At 48.1% G+C, this 22,399-nt stretch overlaps 1 protein-coding gene across 6 annotated transcripts in view; it reads right to left on the bottom strand.

The window, feature by feature from the left end:
- PER1 (period circadian regulator 1) overlaps positions 1-12,139 on the bottom strand; it is a 35,896-nt gene extending 23,757 nt beyond the window's left edge. For 2 of the 6 annotated variants that reach the window (XM_083472096.1, XM_083472093.1), the window contains exon 1: positions 12,018-12,126. The gene's annotated coding sequence lies outside the window, so the exon portion shown is untranslated. Of the gene's footprint in view, positions 1-261; positions 959-12,017 lie in introns of those variants that run through there. The other 4 variants (XM_083472092.1, XM_083472095.1, XM_083472091.1 and 1 more) reach the window with 4 other exon arrangements.
- Positions 12,140-22,399: the final 10,260 nt, after the last annotated feature.

Below are 22,399 nucleotides of genomic sequence, written 5' to 3'. Positions count from 1 at the left end.
CCTCTTTCGAAAGAAAACACAGAGAGAACATTCCGTTCCAAAGAGCCCCACGTGATGGAGCCGTGGGAGCAGCCGCTGCCGTCATCACACTGGAGCTGCCAGGGCAGTGCCTAGACTTTGCCAAGCAGTGCAGGGAAAGAGTAGAAGGAAACCCCTTTGAGAAGGCGGTTTAAAGTGGGGGGGGGGAGCATGCCCGGAATCGCTAATAATAATAACAAATAACAACTCATTATGCATATGCCACCCTTTTAAGTTACTCACCAGTGGTGCAAATTAGAAGGTCCTGCTTCTCTGGAGCTATTAGCCGACACAAGCCTGGGACGGGGAAAACTGCTCTCCTGTTACCCTTGACCAGCCCCTGGCGACTCCGCTGCTGACCCAACACATCCTATGGCTGACCCTCCTCCAGAGAGCAGAGCGGGGAGCACAGCTGAGTTGCGGCAGCACAGCACACTGTGGGTAGCAGAGCCTGGTTAGCCTTCCCTTCTCAGCAGAGTCTGTAGCAGCCCACTGTGTAACCAGGCAGGCAGGCAGGCAGGCAGGCGGAGTAGCTGTGGCCAGGAGCCCAGTGATGTCAGCAACCCAGTTAAACACTCCGCACGTGTACCGAGGTGCTGCTACCAGCAGGGCCTCGGAGGATGCCATTGGCTGGCTGGCAGAGCCAATGGGGCCGCAGAATTCTGACTGCATAATCACCAGCAACGGGTTTGTCATTCATCCAGGGACTGTGGTTGGGGAAAGGGGTGGGGGAGATTAGAGCGCAAATAAATGCCAGTAAGGGCCGGAAGACGGATGCTCAGCCCCAGCGTGAAGAGTCTATTTGAAGGCGCTGAGCTACCATGCGGGTCGGTTGCTATTTAGAGCCATGCACACAAATTAAAGCGCTCAATAGCACTTCCTGAATCAGCTCTTCGTTGTCATGCTGGCACCAAGCTCCGGGCCTATTCTGTGCCTGCCTGCTTTTCCATTGCTGTTCCCCTTTTTGTTTTGGAGCCCCCATGGCGGGCGGAGCCACAGGGGGAAAAAAAAGCATGAGAAATGATGTGTGGCTCTCGCACCTTTTGTGCAGCAGGCTACGTTGCAGCCACACAAAGTTCGTTGTGCACAATCATGCACATAACTTTCCACCCACCCAAGGGAAAGACTCAAAGATCGTTTCAGCCAAGCCAAAGCATTCAAGGAGGGTGCTGATGAGAGGTGTGGCCAGAGGTGCGGCGGGGGGGGGGGTTGTACTGGGCCCCACATCTCTCCTGGGTGTGATGCAATGGCTAGGGCACCTCCAGGCTCCACACAGCTGAAAAAAGCAACTTGGGCCTGCAGGGCGCCAGAGCGGAACGGGGCTCGGGCACTGGGATTCTGGCATGCCCTGCCTCGTCCTGCAGCACCTCGCCCTGCCCCTGCAGGTGTCTCATCCCCCCATGTGCAGCACGCATGTGCAGGGCGCATGTGCCGCCCCAAGCCGCTAGGTATGGTATCACTGAGTATGGCCTGGGGAGAGTACTGAGGGCCAGAAAGATAGGGCTAAGGGCCAGATGGACCCAGCCCTGAGGCCTCTCCCTTCACTTACAGAGTGCTGAGTGGGTAACATTACATTTCCGTGCCCAGCTGATGCTCAGTGCCAAGTTGTTTCACCTGGACTTTCAATATTCAAAGGGTGTTCCAATTTTTGTGGAATCGGAAGGAAACTCAAAACTCACATGAAAGGGGCAGAAGGTTTACACTCACAATTCAAACAGCAAATATTCCTTTTCTAAATTTTATTTTATTTATAACCCTCTTTTCCCTTTCCCATTTGTTAAATGTGCAAATAAAACATTATTTTTTTTAAAAAAAAACCTCAAATAAGAAAGAAAATAAAACAGAACCTCATAGTTCATCACAACAAATATTATTGCCTTTCAGTTTAGTAGCACAAACACCTGGTGCAGTGAGGTGCTGGGCACAACTGCTAGAAGCCAGCATGGGGCACATAAAATATTGACTCTGGCTGTGTTATCTGGCCATCACGCTTCCTTACTTTCTGGTGATAAGGCCACTGCAGCGGATGCCTTTTTCTGCCCCAGGCAGCCTGCCAGCTGCCAGAGGGATCAGTATTTTGTTAGCAGATAACATGCAAAACAGAAAGGCTGCCAGGTTCCTCTTCCTCCTCCCCCCTCATCTCCAATATGCCTCTTGTTTTGGCTATCAACCAAGGATTCGTAGTACTGTACAGCTTAAAATGCACCCCTTGCTCCCTGAAACTTGAAATGGGCTATTGTGGCTCCTATGCCTCCCACAGCTCTCTGGCAGGCAGAAAATTCGTTAAGTACCACTGAACATTCAACCAATGTTACTAGATTTACTAGCCTGCTCACCCACAAATAAGCCTGCTTATTTACAGCTGTTACGAACCAAAAAAATAAAAGAACGCAATCTGCCATACCTAGTCACCTGGAGCAGAATCTTCTTCACCACGAGCAAGCAAGGAGAGCAGCTATATCCAAGCTTGACATAACTCTGCCCCTTGCTGCCCTGAAAACTCTCGTGAAACAATCTCACATCCTTTTTGCCAACAATGGAAAGCAACTAGCGTAATAATTTCTGTGTCTAAATAGTTGCTTTAAAAAAAACTTCATGGTTTTTTTCTGTTCTCGAATATTTCTGGACAGGGTGTCTCCTGCTCATGTTCCTGTACTGATGCCTTGATTTATACGTTATGTAATAGTTTATTTTGTATAATTGTTATGCCACCTGGGAGAGCTGCCTGAATGTGCCTGTATTAGTGCTGCGCCTACAAGGTTTGGGTATTAAAAGGGCGCTGCAAGAGGACGTTGGCAGGCAGAAACAAGTTGCAGTGGGAGGACTCAAGGGGTGCAAAGAATTATTGCAGAATGCCTAGAAAATAAATGCAGGTAGCCTAATCAATAAATATATTATTGCAAAAAAGTAAAAATGGGGACTCGGTACTTTCTCAGTTGTCCTGCAGTTTCTGCATTCACTGGCCAGGAAGGTGGAGGCAGTTTAAGTGCTTAATGAACTTTTTGCCAGAATCTTCCCTGCAGTAAAGTTGCTAAAGGCTATTCAAAACTGAAAGCTAAAATTCAGAGAGGGACTTGAACTATTCATGGGCTGGGGGGAGGGTCACCCCCCAGCCTATATAAGTGATTTCCTTGGGTTGAGATATGGGGAGAAGCATAAATCAGAATGCTTTTGTCTCTTAACTACATGCAACACAGTTGCCAGCTAAAGCCCTAAAATGTTGCTATTGAATGAAAACGGTAAGTTTGTTGTTGAAGTTTGTGTTCCGTTTGTGCAGGTGTGGCACTCCCCCTACCCCACACTGGAAACAACAGGGGCAACCTGTAGATACATAGGCTCAACATGTGCCGTTCCTACACAGAGCTCTGGCCCAGTGCAGTGCTACTGGATCACTGACAGCTGTTTTATTGCCCCAGGGAAGCCTTTGCCAATGAGGGTGCCAGGTTGGCAAAGCTTGCCCCAGAGAGACTCAGTGCCTGGGCTCTCTTCCATACGGAAAACTGGTGGGCATGAACACATGGAACACCAGTGGGTGTGACATCAGCATACACAATGCTGGCTTTTTTACACGTCATACATGTCTGTTCCGACTAGCACTCTAAAGAGGTCTCTTAAATTTTTCCAGCGTCTTTAGCCTGAAAGCTTCAACCCAGGCACCGTAAAACACACACCATCACCCCGCAGGTCTCCAGCTGCAGCCAGGGAGATAAAGGCTCAGCGGATGTAATTTTCCACTCGCCTTTGTTTAGCCTGAATTATCCATTCTTGCGTCGACACATGGTCAGGAAGGGAGCAAAGCAGGCCTCTGGTGGCCCGTTTCCCCCTCCGGATACAAAGGCACAAACACACACAAGCATCAGCGTTATGCTCTCATAACAAAGGAGCTCTGCCTGCCATTGTAGCTGCCTTTTGTAATCCTGAACAGTGGGACCCCCAATGGCTCCCTCTCTCTATTCTCTCATTCCTTACGCCCGAAGCCACAAAGCGCCAGCGGTAATTGCACTCTTCATTGGTCCTCTAATGCGCACCCACGAGTGTCCTGGGCCTCTCGCTGACCTCTTTCTTACTGGGTGGATGGAGAGCCCTCCTGCATAGCCACTCATTCAAAGGAAGGCATTGCCAACTGCTGAAGAGGGGAACTAGACTGACCAGAGGAAACGTACTCTGCAAAATCTGCCAAGGTGGGGATTTTAAAGATGATTTTAATGCTTTACTGTTTTATCGCTTGTTGTTTGCCAGCCTGGGCCCCTTTGGGAGGAAGGGCAGGATATAAATTTAATAATAAATATTTCTTTATCCCTAGGGCTATTCTGGGGGAAATTACATTTCTGATCCATAATAAATCCACCGATTCTTGAAATCATTTAGGAGAAAATGTACTTCCAAATAAAAAGTTTTAAAAGGTAGACATTTCTGTCCCTTGTTGCAGTGTTTCAGATTTTACAGAACTCTTCATCAGGTAGAGAGAGACACCCAGCATTGAAAAAACATAAATGGAGATAAAACCACTGCTCAGTTTCCCAGTGCTCACATGCTCTATATGTCAAAGAGGATGGAAAACATGGGTAGTAAAATAAGCTTCCAACAGACTGGTGGGGAGCCAGAGAGGATGAAGAGAAGTCAGACTTCTGACTTTTTGCTCTATTGCATGCCCCAAATATCCAAGAGAGTTGGCTGGGGTTAAAAAACACCCACGTATAAGAACAAGGCTGTGCTCAGCTGCAATCAGGGAAAAGCTATTCAGAATCAGGAAGCCCTTTAATGCAGCTGCCGGTAAGAGGGACAAGAGAGACTGATTCAGCAAACCACTGAACAGAACAGGGAGGAAATGATTGCTGTATAATGATTACCACACATGAGCCCACTTGAAACAAAAGTGCAAGCCAGGGGTTCAGCTGGGGGGGGGCGGACCCTGCAGTGTAGGGACAGAATGGCTTGGCTCCTGAATGAGTCAAAAGAGGGTCACATGAAGGCTGAGGTGGAGAGTGGAAGGGATAGTGGACTTTTCTTCCCTTTACAGATACAGGTAAACAGGAGTCTGCTTAAAGGTAACCAGGGATTCAGGCTTGCAAAGAACCAGTCTACTGTGGGAAATATGAAGTCCTTCTGGGAGCCCAAGTAAGGAAAGTGCCTTTCACCCCATTTCAGCACACAAAATTACTCACACAGGGATGTTTTGAGATGGGCTAACAGAAAATTGTGTTGGCTAGTAACTCGTGTTGACCTATTTGAAAGGCTGCCTTGACTAATTATGCAGATATGTCTTTGTTTTGCAGTGTCAATGATATAGCCATTGAGTTCCCTACAAAATATGCATTGGCACAAATTGAGCAACTTTGAAGTGTACTGGAATGCATGTTGTGGTTAATCATTTAACTGCCACTAGAGGGAACTATTGCATACGTGCTGCTATAACGCTTAAACATGACAGCAGATACAGTAACCCATCCTGCTTAACATAGCCTTCCTCAAGCTCGTGCCCCTTACCCCAGGATTTTCCCACACTTGCCCCTTCCCCTCTTCCTTGTCTCAGGAACATGTGGCCAAGGGACGACAAGTCCTGGTCCTGAGCTCCCCAAAACATCAGCTATAAGGCTACCTGAACAAAGGAATCTTTACTCCTGGTCGACATATTTAAGTCAAACTTCCCCTCAAGAGTGAAGCATGGGAGGTAGAAACTGCAGCTTGCAGATCTTTAACTAAAAACACAGCATGCTGAGAGGTCCTGGGGCTACTGCAAAGGGAAGGTCGGCTGGCCCCTTCTCACATCCAAGGCTGCAATTCTGCTTTGCTCCCTCTCACAGCTCTCTCTGTCTCTGCCCTTTGCTGCCTCAGCCTGGCAGGCTGTCAGCTGTAATAAGAGCAAGCGGAACTCCCTTCCAGCAAGTGTGGGCCAAATTCTTTCCATAACCAGGTCATCTGATCCAGCCTGATGGTCGGCCATCATGTCGCTCCTCTCTCATTCAGAGCTCTTATGTAACACTCCCCAGCCAAACTCACAAGGCAGCTGGAAAGAGCAGCTGCTGAGAGGGGGAGGAGCCATCTCACAGAAGCTCCTCCCCCTTGCCGCATAGCCGAGGGTTATTTCCACACAGCAAATTTCCAGAGCAGAGGAGGCAGCCTATAAAAGGCAGAAGGGAACATTGTGTTCTTTTGACTCACTCCACAAGTTCAAGGAACTGACAGCTCCTCCCTGCCGCTGCCTGCAGCAACATGTTACCTTAATTTCGTCTCCAAACAAAGAGGAGTGATATAATGAAAGCAGTGACGGTGCAAGGAGCAAAACATTTCCTATGAGTCACAGAAGCCAAGGAAACTGGCAGGGGCTTTGCCTGCACAGATGGGCACCCCAGAATTAATTGCACCCTGTCTGGATAGATTTGGGGGGAACAGAGTAACATCTCTTCACCCACTCCAATTTCCAAAGGGGTATCTGTATCTACAATGCATCACTGAGCAGCAGACAGAGGAACTTCACTCCGTGGGGCAACCAATTCAAATACATTAAATTCCGGACATTTCTCAAACTTTGGTCTCCAGCTTTTGTTGGACTGCAACTCCCATCATCCCTAACTAGCAGGACCAGCGGTCATGGATTATGGAAGCTGTAGTCCAATAACAACCGGAGACCAAATTTTGAGAAACGATTAAAGGATAAAAGCACAGGGTTGTATCTAATATTAGTCATCCTCAAAAGCAAATGACATGACTAACTTAGAACCATTTATTTCACTGGGTCTATTCTAAGGAGAACTCAGCTGGACACAATCTATTATGTCACATTGCAGGAACAACCAGTCTTATGATCACCCTCCTCTTTTTATACCACTGGGCTTCCAACAGTTTCCAAAACAGAACTGTCCACCCAATTTGTTGGGCTTCTGGTTTCTCCAGTTTTGGGAATATGCCGCCCCCTGCTGGATGCACCCAGCCTCTCCAAAGCCCGTGTGCCAGCAGCAGGCAGCCTGTTTCTACATGAGTGGTGCCTCGCCCAAATGTACAGAGTCTGACTGAGACAGTGTCCCAGAACAGCTCAGCAAAACTGGGGCAGAGCTTCAGCCAGGGAAGTGAGAGATGCTGGGAAATCACAGCCTGCACGTGGATCAACACTCCGAGATTGGAAGCCCCGCCCAATAACTCGCGCCCAGGAGCAGTCTTTGCTGCTCCACACCCAACCTTCCCAATAGCCTTTCCCCTACTGTTCACCCGCTGCTGAAGCGGGGGGAGACGAGGGAGGGGTTTTCTGTGATTCTACCAGCTCCAACTACAAACCTCTGAAGTCAGCAGGAATATATGTAATCCCACCCACCCAAAGTACCGCCTGTTTCTCTGGTGCTGTTTCTGGCCACCAGCAGAGCTTTTTTCACCACACAGGACTCTTTGACTGGCTCAACGATAGCTGTCCCAAATGAAGTCTGAAGTCTGTAGCGGCAAAAGCAGAGCAAGTTTGGCTTTTGCTACCAGCTATTTAACTTTGTCAATGGATATTCTGTCCTCCGTGCCCAGCTCCTGGCGTTCATACTTGTTTTGGATGGCTTATGAAGATGCCCTTTGGAGTTTCACTCACTGGGCAGTCTCATCTGGATGAAGTCCCTTCCAGTTCCCTGCTCCAGCCTAACTTTTAAACAGTACTGAGAGAATCAAGCAACTCCAACTGGGTCAACTTCTTGGAAGGAACCATTGCCTGCAGGAACCTGTGAAGCTAGCAAAGCTGTTTTCAGGCCAGGATGTTTGCCGTTCCTTCTTTCGGAACACAGATGACGTTTAAATCTGGGGTTAGTGGCTGCTGATTATAATCGTTTCTGCAAAAGGGACTTTGACCTGCTGGGATGCCTGGCACTCGGATGTTCTCACAGTAATCCGGCCGCTGCGCTTTGCTCTCTGGAGCCCGCTCCCCTCCGTCAAGAGTTAAGCTCCACTTCAGCTGTTCCCTTTTGGTGGCACATTTTGCCTGTCCCAGCAGCACGCCACATAAAGCAGCACTTGCCAGACCTCACCACACCATCTGACTCATTTTCTGGGTCATCTGATGATGAATCTCATATTCCTGCGTATTCTCTTGGGGGGGGGGGCAGTTATTTGAGAGATAAATACAGCTTTTAGTGTGGAAGCAGCAAGAAGCTCAGGACACTTTCAGAATAATGATGGGATGTATGTGTGTGTTTTCTTAATCAACTTCGTTTTTAAAAGGTGTTTAAAAAGATGAAAGGGGGGAGAGAGACTCACTGCAAAAGGGCATGTCAGAAAGGAAGAAAACATCAGCCTCAAACAATCATCCTTTTAAGCAAAATGTAGAGGGGAATAGAGGGGAAGCAGAAATAGCATTCAGAGACACCATCCTGCTCTGCCAGAAAGCACTTCCCACCAGCTCTTTGGAGGAGGGATTTAAATCCTCTGCCTTCTTCCACTGAAGTGCCTTGACTGCTTCAGAGGAGAAAGAAGCAGCAGAACATCAACATTAAAGCCTCTGCCATGCAGCAGGAGAAAGGGACGGAAGGAGCCCTGCAGTGCAGCAGTCTCTTCTAAAGGATTTATGGACTTATTCTCTCTTTTGCTGGATGATTTGTTATTTTTCGACCTCAAAGTCAAATCATAAAACCCCAATGCTCTGCTAGTGAATGCCAATATCTTAATACTTCAAAGAAACCTACTAATAAAACATGGAAGGGGAGGAAATCCACAGTGAAGAATGTTCTGAGGGTAGCTGGAAGTTCAGACATCTCCTCTCCTCAAACTGGCTGAAGGTTTCATCAAGCAAGAGCCACAAACCAGCTCCTGCCCAATTTTCATTTCCAGAAGATCTGAGCATGAGGAATATTCCCAGAAGACAGTCTCAGCTCTTATTTGCTCACCACCTACAGCTCTCTCTGAACTGCAGAGCAAGAAAAAGCACTGAAGACTTGGGGCTCACTGAAAGATCTGGGAGAATCAGAGATGGCAGCCAGGCTGGAGGCTATGCAGGTACGGACCTGATCAGTTCTTGGGAGGACCCCACGTGAAAGTGGGATGTAAGGAGAATACATAAATATCCAGCAATATAAAGCAAAGCATGGGTCTCTAACTGCTGGATTTGGCCAAGTAGTAAAGATCTTAAAATTTAGTTAAATCTAAAGATCTCTCACTGGTGGGCTTTTGGCTACCAAACAGTTACATCTGCCTTGCTCCTTACTTCCTCTCTTATCAGGCTGAGCGGTGCTTCCCCCCTGTAGACCTCTGTGCTCTGAATTTTATTTTTGCCAAGAATATTGTTTATTTAATTTTACATGCAAATGCATACTAGTTACGTCTGCTAAACAGGAAAACTACTGTATTTAATAGAACTGGTAGCTCATTGCATGTGCACGTGACAAACTTTTCACTACATATTCAGTCACCTCCTGCTCCCCAGGGATCGTGTTCAGTTGGACAACCTTAGTACTGTACAGCAAAACAGGTGAAGCTTGATGATATAATGATTCACCCTCCCAAGGAATATTACAGGAACACAAAACCCCAAGCAGCCTGCAGCTCTCTGCAAGGTGCGCCTTCATCTCAGCACTTATTACATAACTGCCGCCGAGGAACTGTATCGTACTGGGTATTGGTTGGCGCTGGCAGAGTTATCTAATCACAGAGTTCTTACGAAAGACGCATGCAGGCACGTCTGCCTGCCCACTTCCAGATAATGCTATTTTTCAGGGTATTCAGAAGAAAAATTGACTACAACAGACCACTCGCTCAAAGGAAAGGCAGTTAGGATTACAATATCTGGCACGTCAGCAGCTCAGAGCTCTTTCAACATTTTGGACAGACGGAAGAGGGACTTCTTGAGACTTCTGTGCTAAGCCAAACACAGTGGCCAAGGTGGAAAAGCTACTGGTGCTCCTATGAGATCTCGCAAAGCAGCAGAAACGTCATCACAAAGGCTGCTTCAGTTTTTACACACGCCTCATAGGACTTCATGTCCTTTCACCAATACAGGAAAGCCCACGCGCCGTGTATTCACAACCGGACTGTGATACACCTAAGTGCTCTGGCATAACTATGTTCCCATCTCAGTGCCATGTTCCTGCGCAACTTGGCATCTTCCTGTTCCGCCCTTATTTCATTGCATCACCTCAAGCTTCATGGCAAGCCATTCCTAGCCGAAGACTTCTTCTTAACTTTTGTTCTGTAAAACCCCACCCATTTCCCATCCTGAGAGTCTCACTCTCTACTTCAGACCCATCTCCCAGTACCCCAAAGTGTTCCTCTCATCATCTCGCAAAAGGCAAGCTTCCAACAACTACTACCCCTGACACTCTATTCACGTATGCCTATTCATCTTGCCATTGAACTCTCTTGCCAAATACTTCCTTGTTGCTTTATTTCAGTGCTGAACACCTTTTTATGGCTCCCACTGAGTGTTTTGCTGGAGTCAACAGTTTCCTCAAACCAATACCCTCCCCACAATTCAATCTCTTTCTCTATCTCATATAAGTCATCAGAAGTGTAAAACAAAGTACACGAGGAATTTATTGATATATTTATTGAACACAAGTTAATAAAATAAAACAAATTTGTTCAGACTGAAATAACAGAGAATCACTTCACGGACACCAGCTCAAGAAGTACACATTTACAACCGGGAATTAGCTGTAATTAGTCACTAAATCTGTTGAAGCCAGAGTTATATAAAAAAAAAACACATTTCATATTCCTGCACCGCGGTGGGCTGGACTAGATGATCCTCAGGGTCCCTTCCAGCTCTACAATTCTATGACTACTAGCCCTCCCCACAAAGATTTGTTCAGTACACGCCCACAATCACCTCTTTCCCAACTCTTTCTATGCCAGCCTTCCCGAACTCAGTGTCTTCTCTAGATGTTTTGGACTACAGTTCCCATCAGCCCAGCTGTATGACGCTGGGGCTGATGGTACTTGTAGTCCACAAGATCTAGCTAGTGTCAGGTTAGAGAAGTTTCTTCTTTGCTCTCTAGCAGTGTTTCTCAAACTTGGGTCCCCAGCTGTGTCTCAACATCAGTGGTCAGGTCAAGTTGCTGACCCACATAAATTCCCCCTTTAAATCCCTGCCCAGGCCCCATCCTATACTGTAATTGGAGCCTCTGTTTCAAATCACCCTTCTTCTTTTTTTTATTCACACTCGTTTTATTTGCTTTCCCCTTTCTTTTGCTCCTCATGTCCCATCCCCATCCAACTTCTTCCCCTGTCCCTCCCTGTTCCCCTTCCCACCCCACTTCTTCTCCCTCTCCCCATACCCCATAATCCTAAACCTCCTGCTTCCCTCCCACCTCCTTTCTGCTCCTCCCTCTGCCACTCTCGCCCTCCCCAACTCCCGATGTGGCATTGCTTCCCCAAAGCTTTTTCCCCACCCACCAACCCTCGCCCCTCCATTCCTACATCCCACTCCTTCAACAACCCGACCCACCTTCAACCCTAACCCCCTCCAGTCTCCCTCCCTCCTGCCTTTTCATCCTCTTCACCCCTCCCCTCTCGATACCTAAAACCCTCTCCTCGAAACCCCACCCACCCAAAAAAACCCCCACAACCTCGTAATATTGATTCACAGGAGTTTTTAACGAGGGCGACAAACCCCCGCTCTCGAAATCCCCTCAAAGACCCCTCCCCTTATTTCCCAGTCCTCTCTGCTTCCCCCCTCCTTCCATTAACCATCCCGCTGGACACCCCTCGCCTTATCAGCCCCTCACCCCGAGGCTGAATTTTGTATTTTTAAAAAAAATATACGTTAAGTTTAGTCAGCCCTTTATCTCACTCAGTGTAACCCAGAGGGACTCACAGCCAGCCAGCCGAATTCCTTTCCCCCTCAGCCCTCCACAACCGCCCCTTTCCCCCTCGCGCTCCCCTTCTCTGCCCGCTTGTGAGCCACCTGCCCCCAACACCCAACACCAACATTATAATTTTTACTGCCATTATTGTTGTTATTACAATATTATTTCCCACACAGGCGCGGGCTGCCCCCCTCCCTTGAGAAAGCGCCCCCAGCCCCCATATAAACTCACCTCAAGCGCACAGAACCACCGTCCCGTCTAAAGGCTTCTGCCAACTGAGCCTTGCCAAGGGCGCGCGCCCCTCAGCACCATGCACCGGTCCGCGTGAGCCTGCCGCCGGCCTGCCACGCCCCCCCCCCCACCCGCTCCTGCCCGCCGCGTCCAATGGCCGCCGCCGCCGCCGCTCTCCCCGCCCACCGCCCGCCCCGCATTGGCCTCTCCTCCCCGGCCCCGCCGCTGCGCGCGGCGCCTCATTGGCCAGACGGCGCCGCAGCATGCACAGGCCCGCGTGACACCGGGGCCGTGACGCGCCTCCCCCCGGCCTCGCCGCTCCTCGCCTCCCCGCCCCCTTCCGCCTCTGATTGGTTCGCTCGGCGGCAGCATGCAAGCGTCCGCGTGCTGTGGACGCGCCCCGGGCGCGATCCCATTGGCTGCGCTGGCGGGACGCGCTCCCTATTGGGTCTCCGGCAGCCAGCCTTCCGCGACAGAGGGTACACGTGCAGAGGAGGCTCACGCGGACGCCGCTGCTGTGCTTGTTTACAATGTGCAAGGGACGAGGGGCGGGGAAAGGGGCGGGGCTTCAGGTGGAAAGACGTTGGCGGGAAGGGGGCGGGCCAGAAAAGGCTGAGGCGGCTTTGCCAGTTTCATGAGGAGATTTAGAACGCCCTTTTCTTATATCTTTTAAACTACGTGTGTGTGTATATATATTGAAGGTAGCCATATTGGACTATAATAAAAACTTCTCAAGCCAAAGGTTATTAGGACCTGTTGTATATGTCCTTATTATTATCTATATTATTGGTATTCCAATAGTAAAAAAATAATAATGTGTTGATTCTTGCTGGCAGGTACATGCTTACCATGCATTTAATAATAATAATATTAATAATAATAATAATAATAATAATAATAATAATAATAATAATAATAATAATAATAATAATTTATTATTTATACCCCGCCCATCTGGCTGGGTTTCCCCAGCCACTCTGGGCGGCTTCCAAAAGAATATTAAAATACTGTGATACATCAAACATTAAAAGCTTCCCTAAACAGGGCTGCCTTCAGATGTCTTCTAAAAGTCTGGTAGTTGTTGTTCTCTTTGACATCTGGTGGGAGGGCGTTCCACAAGGCGGGTGCCACTACTGAAAAGGCCCTCTGCCTGGTTCCCTGTAACTTGGCTTCTCGCAGTGAGGGAACTGCCAGAAGACCCTCGGAGCTGGACCTCAGTGTCCAAGCAGAATGATGGGGGTGGAGACGCTCCTTCAGGTATACTGGGCCGAGGCCGTTTAGGGCTTTAAAGGTCAGCACCAGCACTTTGAATTGTGCTCGGAAACGTACTGGGAGCCAATGTAGGTCTTTCAAGACCGGTGTTATATGGTCTCGGCGGCCGCTCCCAGTCACCAGTCTAGCTGCCGCATTCTGGATTAGTTGTAGTTTCCGAGTCAGCTTCAAAGGTAGCCCCACGTAGAGCGCATTGCAGTAGTCCAAGCGGGAGATAACTAGAGCATGCACCACTCTGGCCAGACAATCTGCAGGCAGATAGGGTCTCATCCTGCGTACCAGATGGAGCTGGCAGACAGCTGCCCTGGACACGGATTTAACCTGTGCCTCCATGGACAGCGGTGAGTCCAAAATGACTCCCAGGCTGCGCACCTGGTCCTTCAGGGGCACAGTTACCCCATTCAGGACCAGGGAATCCTCCACACCTGCCCGCCTCCTGTCCCCCCAAAACAGTACTTCTGTCTTGTCATGATTCAACCTCAATCTGTTAGCCGCCATCCATCCTCCAACCATCCTTCCCCCCCCAATAATAATAAAAAAATAATCCTGCACTTTGCCCCCACGCATGGCTATAATTTTCCCCCAGCAACCTTAACAAACTAGTTTCCAGAATTCTTGGGAGGGTTTTTTTTTTCTTTTAAATGCTACTCTGCTCAAGAGTCTTTTGCAACAGCGCTACACATTTAAAGCAATTTCATGGCTTAGCAACCCTGAGAACTGTAGTTTGCTAAGGGTTGTTAGGAGACGTCTCTGCGCCCCCTTCCAGAGCTACAGTTCCCAGAGTCCCCTGGGAAGAGGGATTGATTTATTAAACCACTGTAGGAATAGGGGTCTACTAACAACTCTCAGCACCCGCAATGAACTACGTTTCCCAGGGTTCTTTGGAGGAAGCCATGGCCATTTAAAACAGGGTGATGTTGCATTAAATCACTGCAGAATCACATTCACCCAGTGCTATACCAGCTGCACTGGCTCCCGGTGGAGTACAGGATCAGGTTTAAGGTGCTGCTTTTAACCTCGTACCTATGGGACCGCCTCTCCTGGTATGTCCCACGGAGGACCTTATCGTCTTCAAACAAAAACACCTTGGAGGTCCCAGGCCACAGGGAGGTTATACTGGCCTCGACCACAGCCAGGGCTTTTTCGGCTGTGGCCCCAATCTGGTGGAACGCTCTGTCCCAAGAGACTATGGCCCTGCGGGTCTTGACATCTTTCCGCAGGGCCTGCAAGACAGAGGTGTTCCACCAGGCCTTTGGCCAAGGCACAGCCTGACCCCCTCCTTCGGCAATCCCCACAGAACTCTAGCCCAATGGTTGCCATTAATCTGATTTGAATTGATTTTATAATGAAATGATTTTAGAATGTTGTATCATTTTACTGTTGTTAGCCGCTCTGAGCCCGGCTTCGGCTGGGGAGGGCGGGATATAAATAAAAATGTATAATAATAATAATAATAATAATAATAATAATAATAATAATAATAATTGTATTGCAGACGGGGCCTTAATTCCAGCTCTTCCAGTGCAATCCTATACAGGTTTACACAGAAGTGAGCTCCACTGAGTTCAGCAGCAGCAGGAGGTTTCTGGCAGAAGACGCCACATGCATTGCAAAAGAAACATTACGCTCTGTTCCTTCCAAGCTGCACATCAGCACCCATTTTCACATTGCCCTGGAGCCTGTGCAAAGGGCAGGTCTTAGAAAGCCTGACGGGTTGAAGGGTCTTCATACAATTGGGATTTAGCCCCATTCAGAGGAGTTTGCATCTGAAGAAACCTGCTGTGTGGAGAAGGATTGTCACTGTGTTTGAGATCCCTGTGCTTCTAGCGGCTGCATTTCAAGCAGAAATTCAGAAGATGCTCCAGGAGATGTGTGACTAGGTCATGGGTCAGAAAACTAAGGTCCGTGGGCTGGATCAGGCCCAATTGCCTTCTGGATCCGGCCCACGGACGGTCCGGGAATTCAGGCAGCTGGCATAGCGTGCGTGTGCCATGGTTTTTGCGACTCAGCCAGGCTTGGGGGTCAAAAGTGAGGCGGGCGGCTGCTTGAGACAAGCCCCTTCTCTATCCCTTGCGCATGCGCGCAGCAATCTTTTCTTCCAAGGTGGGGAAGAGGGGAAAGGAGACACAGTTCGCATTTCCACCATGGAGCTGCTGGCAACTGACCTCAGGAAGGGCAGCTGTGGCGGCAGGGGAGCGCCTGGGCGGCTGCACTCTGTTAAGTTGTGGGTGAACATATCAGACGACACAGCGATTCTTCAAATAGCTCTTGTTTATTCAGAGGCCAGAACAGAACTGAACTGAAGGGTTCAGCCAGCCTTCTTATATAGAGCTCCAGTACAACGTAACAGTAACAACTTTTTGTAACTATCCAATCACTGAACGTCACTTTAGATCCTTTATTTGCATATGTGGACCTGAACTATCTACAGTATCCCCCTATTGGCCCAGGGTGAGAACTTCAGTACATAATACACCCCAAAGCAGTTATGCGGTCTGCTAGGGAGACCGCTTGTTAGCTACATGGTGTGTGCCATGGAAAGGTAAATAGCTGCCATCTCTGCCTCATCTTCCCTCATGCGGGGGGGGGGGGGAAACGTTTTTGCTTGAGCTTGAGCAGGACCAACGGCTTTTCCCTTCACCCACACATGCGCCCACACTTTCCAGGGCTGACGGCAATGGCGCGCTCACCTCAGCCCCCCACCCCGCCTTACGAGAGAAATAATAACTGTCAACGCATAAAACGCAAAGGAAGCAGCGTGGGTGTATGAGGGAACACCCCCAAAAAAAAAAATTCCCTTTGGGCAACGTTGGGGTTGGTCCTAGTAAGGGTTTTTGCCAAAAATGCAGGTCATAATCATGGCAACATATAGTCCGGCCCCCCACAAGGTCTGAGGGACAGTGGACCAGCCCCCTGCTGAAAAAGTTTGCTGACCCTTGGGCTAGGCGATGCTTCCATTCCGGGGCTTGATTTGCAAGGTCACTGAGAGATTGTAAACCAGCCATTGGCAACAGGTTTTGGTTATAATTTACTAGGTTTAAATATATTTAAATTTACTTACATTTATTTAATTTAAATTTATTTAAATTAAATTTAAATTTATTTAAATTTAAATTTATTTAAGTAGGTTTAAATTTATTTAAATTAAATTTAAATTTATTTAAGTAGGTTTAAATTTACTGGATTAAATAGGGGGAAAGGCTTGCATTTTGATGCCCAAAGTGCAGACACTTAGAAAGAAGCCTGCATGATTCCACAATAAACTCTCTCTTCGAATCATCCACAGCTTGTCTGACGTACATCTGTGAAACATCTGTGGTAAGAGAGGCAGATAGCAATCCTAAATGCGCAGCCCAGGACAAACGTGGAGCGGAACACATCTTTCATTTCCAGAAATATCACTGCACAATTTTTCTTAAGATGTCAAAGTGAAGGCTTAATTTAATTTAATTAATTAATTAATTAAAATCTATCCCCCACCCCATTTCTTCATTAACTCATAAACTCAGAGTTCAGTACGCTGGTGGTGCCTCATGTTAGGTTTGCTTGAGAATATACACAGGAGTGGACGTGCATGTGCATCCGAACAAATGTTTGCCAAGTCTGGAGATGTGTGCAACTCTCCCATTTTCCATGTTTAAGTGTAAGACAAGTTCCTAACCCTTATGGCTGTGCAGTGGCATTTGAACAATTCTAACAATGCACCAAAGACCCTGAAATAATGGCTGATATTGGAGATTAAATCCAGTTGCGAGTGGGGAAGACAGCACCAAGTCCCAAATGATCTTTTTTGTTTTAAACTGTGGGTCCTTCCTCCATAGGTGCTGTTGGGTAATTTTAGATGCCGGCCTCAGTGGTCCCTTTAGAACAGGCACCCCCAAACTCAGCCCTCCAGATGTTTTGGGACTACAATTCCCATCATCCCTGACCACTGGTCCTGTTAGCTAGGGATGATGGGAGTTGTAGTCCCAAAACATCTGGAGGTCCGAGATTGGGAGTACCTGCTTTAGAAGGTAATAGGGCATTGTTTCGTTTATTTCAAAATCCAGTCCTGTTGCATTTGGGGGTCCTCCGGCACATTCTCCAGATCTAGGTAAAGGGTAAAGGGACCCCTGACCATTAGGTCCAGTCGTGGCCGACTCTGGGGTTGCGGCGATCATCTCGCTTTATTGGCCGAGGGAGCCGGCGTACAGCTTCCGGGTCATGTGGCCAGCATGACTAAGCCGCTTCTGGCGAACCAGAGCAGCGCACGGAAACACCGTTTACCTTCCTGCCGGAGTGGTACCTATTTATCTACTTGCACTTTGACGTACTTTCAAACTGCTAGACTTGTGTTTTCATCCAAGCAAAGATGGGGACACCAAACCATAATGTAAAGGTAAAGGTAAAGGGGCCCCTGACCATTACGTCCAGTCGTGACAGACTCTGGGGTCATCTTGCTTTACTGGCCAAGGGAGCCGGCGTCCATGTGGCCAGCATGACTAAGCCGCTTTTGGCAAACCAGAGCAGCGCACGGAAACACCGTTTACCTTCCCGCCAGAGTGGTACCTATTTACCCCGTTGCGGGGATTCGAACCGCCGTCCTGATTGGCAAGTCCTAGGCTCTGTGGTTTAACCCACGGTGCCACCCGCGTCCCCTCCAGATCTAGACACCTGTCCTAATGCTCTGTCTGGATGATACCACTTCCCTGCGGTTCAGTTCCTTATCCACCCAGTCCCTTGGCTCCTTCAAAAAGCACGTTGAACTCCTCCCTGGCCCCACGGCCTGGCACCTAGCCGTTTTACTCACCTTGGCAGATAACATGCCACATATCCAGTTTAGGGACCGGCTTACGGCTGCAGTTGGCAACTTCTCCCTGCCCGGGCGAATCACAGCACAGGAAGATGGGTCAGGAGGTGAGGACATTTTGTTCCCGTCAGACTGGAATGTATTAATAGCTGAGCTCCGGGGCCTAGATGTCCTCATCCTGCCACACCAGCTGCAAAAGCAGTTCGGAAGATGCCTCAGCGACACTTTTTTGCAGCTCACACCCACGTCGTAAAAAGAGACAAAGACCCACATCCATGCACCAAGGAGACCGATATACCCCCCCCCCCGGCTCTAATTTATTTTTCTTCTCCCTGTTGCCTCTTATCCACCATGGCCTGAATACAGAGAGTGGTTTCCTGCCCAACACAAGGTGTTAATTAATTCCACAATCAAGGATTATCGTGTTATCACCAGTTACTATCGTCACGAAGCTATTGCGCACCAGCAATTATTAGTTTATTTATCCAACCCTTTGCTGTAAGGTAACAGGAAAGAATGCATAGGTCAAAATCTGCTCCGCCGCAGGAACTGTCAAACCAAATTGGACCAAAGATCTTCGAACTAAACTAAAGGTTTAGAATGCTTAGAGATGTAATCTAGATTCAAAATGCCCCCCACATGGGATCCAAGTCTCCCCCCTCTGCCTCTTAACTGTAAAGCAATGGTGTTCAAACTTTTTTTCAAAGAGGGCCGGATTTGATGAAGTGAAGGGCCGTGAGGGCCGTCCAAAGTTGTTGATCTTTTTTTAGGACTGAAGTTGTTGAGCTTTACTGGCAGAATCCGAGACCAGGGAGAAGAGTCGGTGGAAGAAGATTGGAAAAAGTTCAAAGATTATTTACAGAAACACTGTAAAACTAATGAATGTTAGAATGATGTTGGACAGAAACTAAGTGGTCTTTTGCTGTAATGCTATAAGGGAATATGAGAAAATGGTTATTAATAGGTAAAAAAATATATTAATGGTATAATATTTAAAAACTGAAGATTAAGATGAATGAAGAGGGGAGGGATTTGCTGAATTAACAATTGGAACTGGAATGCAGAAAAGGAAGGTGAGGAGGTCCGAGAAATAAGCAAATGAAAAATATGTGATAGAAAGATTGAACTGTTTTTTAACTATTTTTATATTGTATTTTTCTTTTTTCTTTTTATTCTGTAATTTTTTGAAAATCTTAATATCTTATAAAAAATAAACCTCAGGAAATAAACTGCCACAGGGACCGAATTAGGCCCCCAGAATGGACTTTGGACATGCCTGATATATGGGGTGGGGTTAAAAACCCAGAATTAAAAATTAGCCCCCCCCCCCAGGGTCACAGGTTCAAGTTCCCACCTTGAGCAAAAGATCCCTGCGTGGTAGGTTGGAGTAGATCGGGGGTAGGCAACCTAAGTCCCGGGGGCCGGATGTGGCCAAATTGGCTTCTTAATCCAGCCCGCAGACGGTCCGGGAATCAGCGTGTTTTTACATGAGTAGAATGTGTCCTTTTAGTTAAAATGCATCTCTGGGTTATTTGTTGGGTATAGGAATTCGTTCATTATTATTTTTTCAAAATATAGTCTGGCCCCCCACATGGTCTGAGGGACGGTGCACAGGCCCCCTGCTGAAAAAGGTTGCTGACCCCAGAATTAGATGACCCTTGTGGTCTCTTCCAAGAATTCTGATTCTACGAAATTACTGAGCACCATTTAGAAATCGAAGGGTTTTCTGGTTTCAGAATTCCCAATCAACACTGGGAACTTTCAGTGCATGTTAGTGCAGAAAATAGTCTGAAGAACCCATTTGAACACATTTTGATAGCTGCATGCTTTAAAACTCCCAAGAACTCCTTTGCTTGGTGAAATCCAGAAAAAAGGTCATATAATACGGATGCAGAAACTAACAGCAGTTCCGAAGCCGCAACCGGGACCAAGATAATGTGTTGCTGTCAAACAGTCACCGAGGAAACGTGTTTTACTGCAATAGTAGAAATTAAATATTAAATGTATTTGTTAAATGGTAATGTTTATAATGGCTGCACGCAATTTTGTTACAGGTTTTCTTTTTCCTATGCCAGGTCCTTAATATCATAATTGATTTTATTTATTCACTATCTTCTTAAAGGGGTGGGTGCATCTATTAAGGAAATGCTTTGTAAACTCAAGTAAATCAATACTTAGCTGAGGTTCTGTCCCCCTAACATGAAGCCTGCCACCCCTACATAATTTCTGGCCACATCGATGCAAAAAGGCAAGCCATGTGGTTCAGGGGAAAATGCCAAAGTGTTTCTTCCTTATCAGGCACCTCCCCTCCCAGAAAGTGCTGCAAAACACACCACAGATGTCCCACTGGCAGATATTTGCTTGCGGCAAGTTGTGCCACAATTTTTCAGTGTTCCTCCAGATACCTTTTGGTATTCTGCTCTAGAGTTGTGTTTTCATCCAAGCAAAGATGGGGACACCAAACCATAATGTAAAGGTAAAGGTAAAGGGGTCCCCTGACCACTACGTCCAGTCGTGACCGACTCTGGGGTTGCGGCGCTCATCTTGCTTTACTGGCCAAGGGAGCCGGCGTCCAGCTTCCGGGTCATGTGGCCAGCATGACTAAGCCGCTTCTGGCAAACCAGAGCAGCGCACGGAAATGCCGTTTACCTTCCCACCGGAGCGGTACCTATTTATCTACTTGCACTTTGACGTGTTTTCGAACTGCTAGGTTGGCAGGAGCTGGGACTGAGAAACAGGAGCTCACCCCGTCGCAGGGATTCGAACCGCTGACCTTCTGATCGGCAAGTCCTAGGCTCTGTGGTTTAACCCACAGCGCCACCCACGTCCCTAAATGTGCCTTATCCCAAATTTGATAACGAGCGCCTGCTTCAATGGGAGACTAACATAAATCTAATGCTTCAGTGAAAATCAAAAGGTGGGCCTTGTTCAGACCATCACATGTCACGCTAGCTTTCCCCCCGTAATCAATTAGCACAAACTTCATGACTGGCAGCAAATGTGTATAAACCAGGGGTAGGCAACCTAAGGCCCATGGGCCACAAGTGGCCCACAGGGGTCATTTAACCGGCCCACGAGCCACCCCCAAGCCAAGCCACCCTCTCGGCGAGTCCCCACGCGCTGCGCTAAACCAGCGCAGCGTGGGGACTCGCTTCCGCAGCGCCAAAAATAGCATCTGCGCAGACGCCTGAAATCACGGGCGCCCGCGCAATCTAGCCCATGGAGGGATCTCCACTGGAGTGAACCGGCCCAGGCAAGGTAAATCTTTCCGCCCCTGGTATAAACCCTCATGTTGGAGGGTGGGTTTTTGTATTCTTTCTCCTGCTCCTGGATTAGCCTGGTGGCAGAGTCTCATTGCCAAGCCCAAATCATTTAACAAAAACGTCCTTTTGTTTACTAGATTCCTGTTTCAAACTGTATTCCCCTTCTCCCGTATTTTACAGCAGGCAAAATCAAAAACTTGCCATAGGGTGGAATCCAATTGCTGCTGCTTCATCAGGGCCGTCCACTAACAGAAAAAAAGAGGGTGGTTTTTGCTGGTTTCTACTGGAGTACATAAGGGACGCGGGCGGCGCTGTGGGTTAAACCACAGAGCCTAGGACGTGCCGATCAGAAGGTCGGCGGTTCGAATCCCCGCGACAGGGTGAGCTCCCGTTGCTTGGTCCCTGCTCCTGCCAACCTAGCAGTTCGAAAGAACGTCAAAGTGCAAGTAGATAAATAGGTACCACTCCGGCGGGAAGGTAAACGGCGTTTCCGTGTGCTGCTCTGGTTCGCCAGAAGCGGCTTAGTCATGCTAGCCACGTGACCCAGAAGCTGGAGGCTGGCTCCCTCGGCCAGTAAAGCAAGATGAGCGCCGCAACCCCAGAGTCGGCCACGACTGGACCTAACGGTCAGGGGTCCCTTTACCTTAATAGAGTACATAGAGGTAACCTTTTCTTAAAAATAAAACATAACAAAACAAAAAAACCCCACACCCCTCAAATATATCCAAAGTCTTTGCACACAACAAAGGGGCAACAGCTGGATACGAAACCTTTAGACTTCCAACAGCTTGATGGTATGTCGCCAGCCCACCCATGAGGCAAGGTAAGGAAACTGCCTCGGGCGGCAGGATCCACAAGGGCAGCAGACTGGCTTTCAAGGAATGCATTGGCCACGGCTGCTGCCATGATAGCAGTGAATAGGAGGCACTGCTGCTGTTTTCCTTCCACCCCTAGAGAGCAAATGGTGAGGGCTGACCTCTAGGATATCCTGGGCTCTGCACAGAGGGCTCCCTTCTCCCACACAACAGACTTTGATTCCCATGCAAACCATCGTATAA

Source organism: Podarcis liolepis, assembly GCF_965112155.1.
Source record: "Podarcis liolepis genome assembly, chromosome: 13".
Lineage (NCBI taxonomy): Eukaryota > Metazoa > Chordata > Lepidosauria > Squamata > Lacertidae > Podarcis > Podarcis liolepis.
The sequence above is the reverse complement of the archived record's forward strand: the minus strand, read 5'-3'. Positions and strand labels throughout refer to the sequence as shown.